Source organism: Rutidosis leptorrhynchoides, chromosome 4 (assembly GCF_046630445.1).
Source record: "Rutidosis leptorrhynchoides isolate AG116_Rl617_1_P2 chromosome 4, CSIRO_AGI_Rlap_v1, whole genome shotgun sequence".
Lineage (NCBI taxonomy): Eukaryota > Viridiplantae > Streptophyta > Magnoliopsida > Asterales > Asteraceae > Rutidosis > Rutidosis leptorrhynchoides.
In genome coordinates, this window is record NC_092336.1 from 501,703,251 (window position 1) to 501,710,635 (window position 7,385).

The 7,385-nt window shown below is 34.4% G+C and overlaps 1 non-coding gene across 1 annotated transcript; it reads right to left on the bottom strand.

The window, feature by feature from the left end:
* Positions 1-227: 227 nt before the first annotated feature.
* LOC139845654 (small nucleolar RNA R71) lies at positions 228-334 on the bottom strand. The gene has a single exon (XR_011758420.1). It is a non-coding gene; the product is annotated as a small nucleolar RNA R71 (small nucleolar RNA).
* Between the last annotated feature and the right edge of the window lie 7,051 nt (positions 335-7,385).

Consider the following 7,385-nt stretch of genomic DNA (forward strand, 5'->3'; position numbering starts at 1 on the left):
CAACAAAAGAAGATCCAAACGAACATCTTCGAACTTTTAATAGGATTTGTAATCTATTTAAAATTCGAGAAGTTGAGGATGAAACTATTTATCTTATGTTGTTCCCATGGACTTTAAAAGGAGAAGCCAAAGATTGGTTAGAATCGTTACCTGAAGGAGCGATTGATACATGGGATGTTTTAGTTGAGAAATTTCTTGAAATGTTCTTTCCGACATCTTAAGCCGTGAGACTTCAAGGAGAAATTTCCACGTTCATGCAAAAGCCAAATGAAACGTTATATGAGGCATGGACAAGATTCAGAAGGATGTTGAGAGGATGTCCTCAACACGGTTTAGATACTTTTCAAATAGTGCAAATCTTCTATAAAGGCGTTGACGTCACCACACGAAAGACATCGACACAGCAGCTGGTGGTTCCATTATGAAGAAAACCGCTACCGAAGCTCACAAAATCATTGATAACACAGCCTCCCACTCGCATGAGTGGCATCAGGAAAAAGATATCTTTCATTCGTCTAAAGCAGCTAGAGCCGATTCTAGCCATGACTTTGATTCTGTTTCCGCAAAAATAGATGCTTTCGAGAGACGAATGGAAAAGATGAATAAAGATATTCACGCAATACGAATCAGTTGTGAGCAATGTGGTGGACCACACTTAACAAAAGATTGTCACATTGAGCAAACGATGGAACAATGTGAGAATGTTTCCTATATGAACCAAAGGCCGGGAAATAATTATCAAAATAATTATCAACCGCCAAGGCCAAACTTTAATCGAAATCAAAACATTCTTTACAATCCAAATGGACCCAACAATAACTCGTATAAGGAACAAGGTCCGAATAACAAACCAACTCAAAACAACACTTTCAATCAACAATGACCTAGCTTGTATAAACCACCACAACAAACCGAAGAGAAAAAGTCAAATCTGGAAGAAATGGTACAAAAGCTAGTTGAATCTCAAACACAATTTATTACATCTCAAACCCAAATGAATGAGAGGTTTGATCAGTCATTAAGAACTCAACAAGCTTCCATTTTGAATCTAGAAAAACACGTAGGTACTCTTGCTAGCATGATGAGTGAGAGGGAACAAGGAAAGCTACCGAGTAATACTGAAGTAAATCCTCGGAATGAGAATGTTAATATGGTATCAACAAATTCTGAAAAACCAGCACCAGAAGATGGGAAGGTTTTAAATGTGAGTAACAATGAAGAAGTTACAACACTACCACCACCTGAGTATGTAAAGCCAGTGGTGGCACCATACAGACCACCCATCCTGTTTCCAAGAAAAGGAGTTGAGTATGAGCAAGTGATAGGTAATAAAGTTTGTGATACCTTTGGAAAGAAGAAGAAAAATAAGAAAGTACAAGAAACAAAAACTGTAAAAGTAAACCAGGTGAAGACAGTTCCACCGAAACCTCCACCCAGGTTGGGTGATCTGAGTGAATTTATTGTTCCTTATCTACTTAGTGATTGTGTCATGTATGATGCACTAGCAGATTTAGGTGCAAGTGTAAGTGTTATGCCTCTTTCATTATATAAGAGATTAGGAGTAGGTGAGTTAAGTCCAACGGAAATGAGTGTTCAACTCCTTGATCAAACCATTAAGCACCCAGTTGGAATTGCTGGCAACCTACCCGTTCAAGTGGGTAATTTAACATTTCTAGTCAAATTTATTGTCATTGACATAGAAGAGGACTCAAACATTCCTCTAATTTTAGGTCGACCATTCTTAGCATCCACCGGGGCGTTATTTGATGTAAGAAAGGGTAGAATGACACTTAGTGATGGTGACAAATCGGCCACCTTTATGATTCGAAAGTCTAAATCTCCACCAACTAAAATCGTTGAACCAATAAAAATGATTGGTAAGAACCATGTTGTTTTACCAACTCCAACGGTAGTGCTTAACAATAATAAAACGCCTAAGTGTGGGGAAGATGAAGTCACAACTAATGATGACTTGATAACAAAGAACCCCGTTGTTGATACGAAATTAAATGACCCCGTTATTAATAGTTCAATGAAGAAACTTTATAAACGGGTTTACGATGCTAGAATTAAGGGGAACTTTAAGTTATGTAATCGGTTAGTATCCAATCTGTCGCCTAAAGAAAAGGCGAAACTAGTTGAATTTGTGGATAATAAAGAAGAAGCCGGCTACTGGCTTAAAGCAAAAGTCACGGATATGCAAGTTGATTATGGTCCAAGAGAAATTGACGATGAAGTTAATCACAATTTAGACACCAAAGCTAACTAAGTGTGGGGAGATCAAATGTTATAAAAAGAAAATATTGTCTAGAGTTAGTTGTTATGTTCTCGTGTAGTTCCGAGAATGGAATCCGATTGGTCTTTTTCACTAGCAGACACTAAAGAACTAGTTTTCTCCCCCCATTCTGATTTTTTGTTTTGTAGGTTTTGTATGAAATTAATATGTTTTTTTTTTAAATTTAAGTTTTGTGTGAATTTAAAAACAAAATTTACTTTATTTCATTAAGTTTAAAAAATGATTTCTAAAATTCTCCGTGAGTTAAACACTAGGTCATAGAACCGAAATTGCTTTACCTAAGGACGGGGCGAAAATTTTTATTATCGTTATTTTAATATTTATTGATCTAAAGTATGCCAAAAATATTATATGAATGTGGGGTAATATACCCAACTTCAAAAATATGTATATATATATTTGTATTTTATGTAATATATAAAACAGGGTAAAATATCGCACTTTCAAAGACTGGCATTAAGTTCAGCAAAAGTTACTAATTTTCACGACAAGACGTAAAATATCAAATGTGATATAAAACAATAGGTTTGCAAACTCGGTATTTTTAATCATTTTTCTACACTAATCACCCTCATGAATTTAAATTTTTACTGATTTCTTGCAAATGAGGGCATTGCAAGATCTCAAGTGTGGGGAAGGGTTATAAATTCTCTCGGGTTTACACTTGGTTTAAATTGCCAAATTTTGTGAAAATTTGAAAAACTTTCAACTAAATGAATTGAAAATCATGTTTATACATATTTATGAATGATAAAACTAGGTGATAATACCGAAATTATTGTTACCTCGAAAAAGACATAAATTGAGAAACAACCCAAATTGCTTGAATTCATTTAAAATGGAATAGAAGAAAATAAAAAGGCAAAGAAAGAAATAAAATAAAAGCTAAATGTGGGAAGAATTTACCAAGTTATTTAAAACATATATCACATGTTTTTGTACAGATTATTGCAGGTACTTTTGTTTTGGACTAAACTAATCAGTTTCACCCGATTTACTGTAATATATTTGAAAGAAAGATGGATCTACACGATGAATCAATTCCATCATTAAAAGGAAGTAAAGTCTTCCGAAAAAGACACACGCTTCTTGATTTAGGTCAAGAAGTTGTCGTCCAGACCAGCTGTAGGTTGACGAAAAATCTAGAAAAGTCATCTCTAAAATCAGCAGGAAATCCACGGACCTTAGCATCAAACAGGGTCGCCAAGTGGTCAGATTTATCCTAACTATGAGAAGGATTTATCTTGTAAAATGGGGAGGGCGCCGTGCAAATTAGCTTGATAAGACTAATGAATCAAACCCCCAGAAAGGATAATCTCCTTAAAGATTAAAAATCAGCTTTTAAGACTGATATTACTCAATCCTTGAGATTGACCTTAAAGATTGAGAATTACAAACTCATGAAATTTAATGATATCTAAACTCGAGCTTGAACGAGAAAATATTTTGATCAAATTAAAACCGATTTGTTTTCTGAAAAACCTATTTTCAATGCGTTCATTACCATTGAACGTAAAATCCTAAGAATTCACCTGGAATTCATTAGGTCACCTGAACCAAATCGAGTGTCAACCGTAAGAACGGTGGTTGCATAGCATGGTCGAAGACAGGACCTTGTGCCAGACCGAAAAATATTAGGGTGATCTTTACTATTTCTCTCACAAAGGATAGTAATTGCATCCGACACGTTGTGGACCATAAATATCTGCATGTCATTAGACATTGCCTTAACAGTTGCTTGTTCAACGCTTTCCTTTACAACCGGACGGTAGTTTACCGAAAGGTAATATACGGATCAAGTATACTGGACGTGTTGCTTTCCTAATACAGGGTTAGCAAGTGGGTGACACAAAACTGCAAGTTTTGAGCTAAAATTTGGAAATCTGAAACACACACAACCCACAAAAACATTTTGCAAATATCGGTGAAGGGTTATTCCGGAAAACTTATCTAGGGTAAAAGCTAGAATGAATTTTTAAAAGATCAAATGTTTTCATAAAGATCCAATTTCCTTAAAGGATCTAAATTTTCATAGTCATGTAGGACTGTAAACCACATCGTTACTATCATTGTTTATACCGCCATATCAAAATCACTGATGTATAAAGTGTGAGAATAAAAAAGTGATTAGAGTGAAGTGTGATTTAATTTCAAATTCTGTATTGCTTGATTTAACACCCCGCTAAATTTCCATCTGACGGCGCGTTAATCCAGGTCCCACAGTTAACAGTTACGCCCTCTATATGAGACGTTTAAAGCAATCACATTTAATTTTATTAAAAATTGACTTTCAAAAATATAAGTCAGCAATCCCAAAATAGAAACACTGTTATGATCGTAACCACAAGCCAACATTATTTAAACAGTTGTAAAAGTTTTAAATGCGAAAGTAAATAATGTTCATTAAATTAAATGCTGAATCCACGGCCAGACATGCAACAAACACAGCGAAAGTCTACCTCTTAAGGACCTGAGAATAAAAACACGCAAAAACAGGTCAACAAATAATATTGGTGAATCTACATGTTTAAAGTTAAGTAACAGTATCTGAAAAATAGTTATCAGAAAAATAGTTTAGTTTCCTTGACCACGAGATTTTACAAGTACAACACCAAGTTGCAAAATGTTTGCACAATATATGAGCACCCGAATACTAGCAATGACCCGAGTATAGAAACCACTATACCCGCCTTTACCTCCTAAAATATTATACACTTATTCGAGTGTATCTAATGTTCAAAATAAATGCACCACAGTTAATATTGCAGGGTGAGGTTGTCAACCTAACGGATCCGTCCATCTAAATTGTGCTTACACCGATGGTATTAAAAGTATTCAAGCTAGAGGCTTTTTGAACAAACTCAATATGCATATATAGTACTCTTGTCAATATAAAAGCATTTGAAAATGTAAGTATAACAGCATGTATTCTCATTCCTGAAAACATGCAAAAAGCAGGACTGTAGACTCACCTTTGAATAAAGCTCGGATTGAAAGACAAAACTTGTACGGTTTACAGCTGAGTAATGCAACCTAAGTATACGTATTTAGGTTGGTCAATATATGTATCTTAAACAAGTGTGGTTTCATATTATAAGCTGTCTTATTGCTCGACTCGACGCGTTTCAAAGTAAAAGTCAACTATATCATGCAAGTCAAACAAAGTCAACCGAAGTCAAACCGAAAGTCAAACTTGGTCAAAGTAGTCAACTAAAGTCAACATCAGTAGGTTCATATCAAATGTTGGTCAAAATGTCAAACCTAAGTCAAACAATACGTTTCAGGTCATGAATGATCTTTTTCACATGCACAAAGTTTATGAACACGTAGCATAGTTAGCACATTATCTCATAGTACAAAATTCACGTAAACATGGAAAACTCTAGATAATAAATATACTCAAAATTGATTCCAAAAATTCTGGCCAGGGTCTCTTACGATAATTAAAAGTCAGGAATCAGAAGGGGTACATTTGTGGTTTGTCAAGTCAGTTTCTGACCGCGCACTGATTTTGTTTTGGCTATAACCGGAGCTAGGAACATGAAATTGATACAAGAACAGTGGACATAGCTCAAGGACAAGTCAAACTAACACATAACAAAAATCAAGCAATTTTTGTTTAGCTAATTTGTACAGTTTATTCGTGCAAGTTGAATATTCAGTTTTCCGCTCAAATCAGAATTTATATAAAGTATGGCTCTATTGTGCCCAATGCATAAGGTTTCAGAGATTGACATAAACTAACAATAAGTCACATATAATGTTAAAATTCATATTCCAAAATCTTACATGCTCATTCAATAAACACAATCCACAGAGTATAAAACAGAGAGCAATTTACATATTCGATTCTGGTTTAGCTAGTCACATTCGCACGCGATTATCCGAAGATCTATATACAATTAGCCTATGATATCTACATAAAAGGTGAAGTAATTTTTGTGTACATTTCAAATATGCAAAGCTTTAATCACATAAGTTAACATATTTTATCATACAAGGTTATTTTCATGCAAGTGCTGTATAAAACTACTTTTACACTAATTCAAGCATATCTCGGGTTTTACATAAGCAAACGACATGATATCCTAGTCTAAATTGTGTGTTTTTAAATTTTATTTCCAGTGGTATAAATTTCAGATGCCAATTCATGGTCTATCAAATCCAGATTTCTGATCAATCACAAAAACACAACGTTAATTTCAATTAAGCATAACTTGATCATCCTGAAACGAAATCAAGCAAATCCAAAGCCTAAACTCAATAGTTTTTCGGAAGGAATCTGAATATAATATAATAATTAACATTTGAAAAACTTAATTTTTCTGATCATGCATAAAAAAATTCGATTTTAAACCCTAACGCATCAAACAATCAATATAACAATTACAATTAACACGTACGCGTATAACATAACTATGAAACTTTAATAAAAATCAGATTTTTAATATTAGGGTTCATGTGTTTATACCTTAGATCAACAATTAAAGCACACCAATACGTAGAGGAGATCGAGAATTACACTTTTCGTGTTCAAGGCTTGAGCAAAAATTGAAAATTGATGGTGGTATTGGTGATGGTGATCGACGGCAGCCAAAGGGAGGGAGGGAACAAAAAAATCGACTGGTATGTGTAATTGTGAGGGTTTACAGTGTTTAGGTTATCACTTAAGCCTTTATACTAGCCCTAGTTCTCTTAAATTGCACCTAAGTCCTCCAAGTTTCAAAAATTAAACATAAAAGGGTGGGGAGGGGGTGTTCGGCTGAATGGGCCCCATGGGGTACTCCCGGGCTCGTGTTTTGCAATTTTGTGTAATCGTGGTGCGTTTCAAGTGCTGTTTAGTCGTACCGAGGGTCCGAAACGCTAAACCGATCGTTAAACGCAACCAAACGTTAATTTATTAAAAACCCAATAAATTAATTATTTTTAAAAAGTTAACAATTAATAAATTAATTATTAAAATAAACCCGAGCGTTTCGTTGCTCAAAAAGCAGTTATCAAAATCGTATCGTTTTTATCGTATTTCATTATCCGAAATATTTATTTGAATTAATATCAACCCATATTAATTAGTGTAACCCTCCAAAGA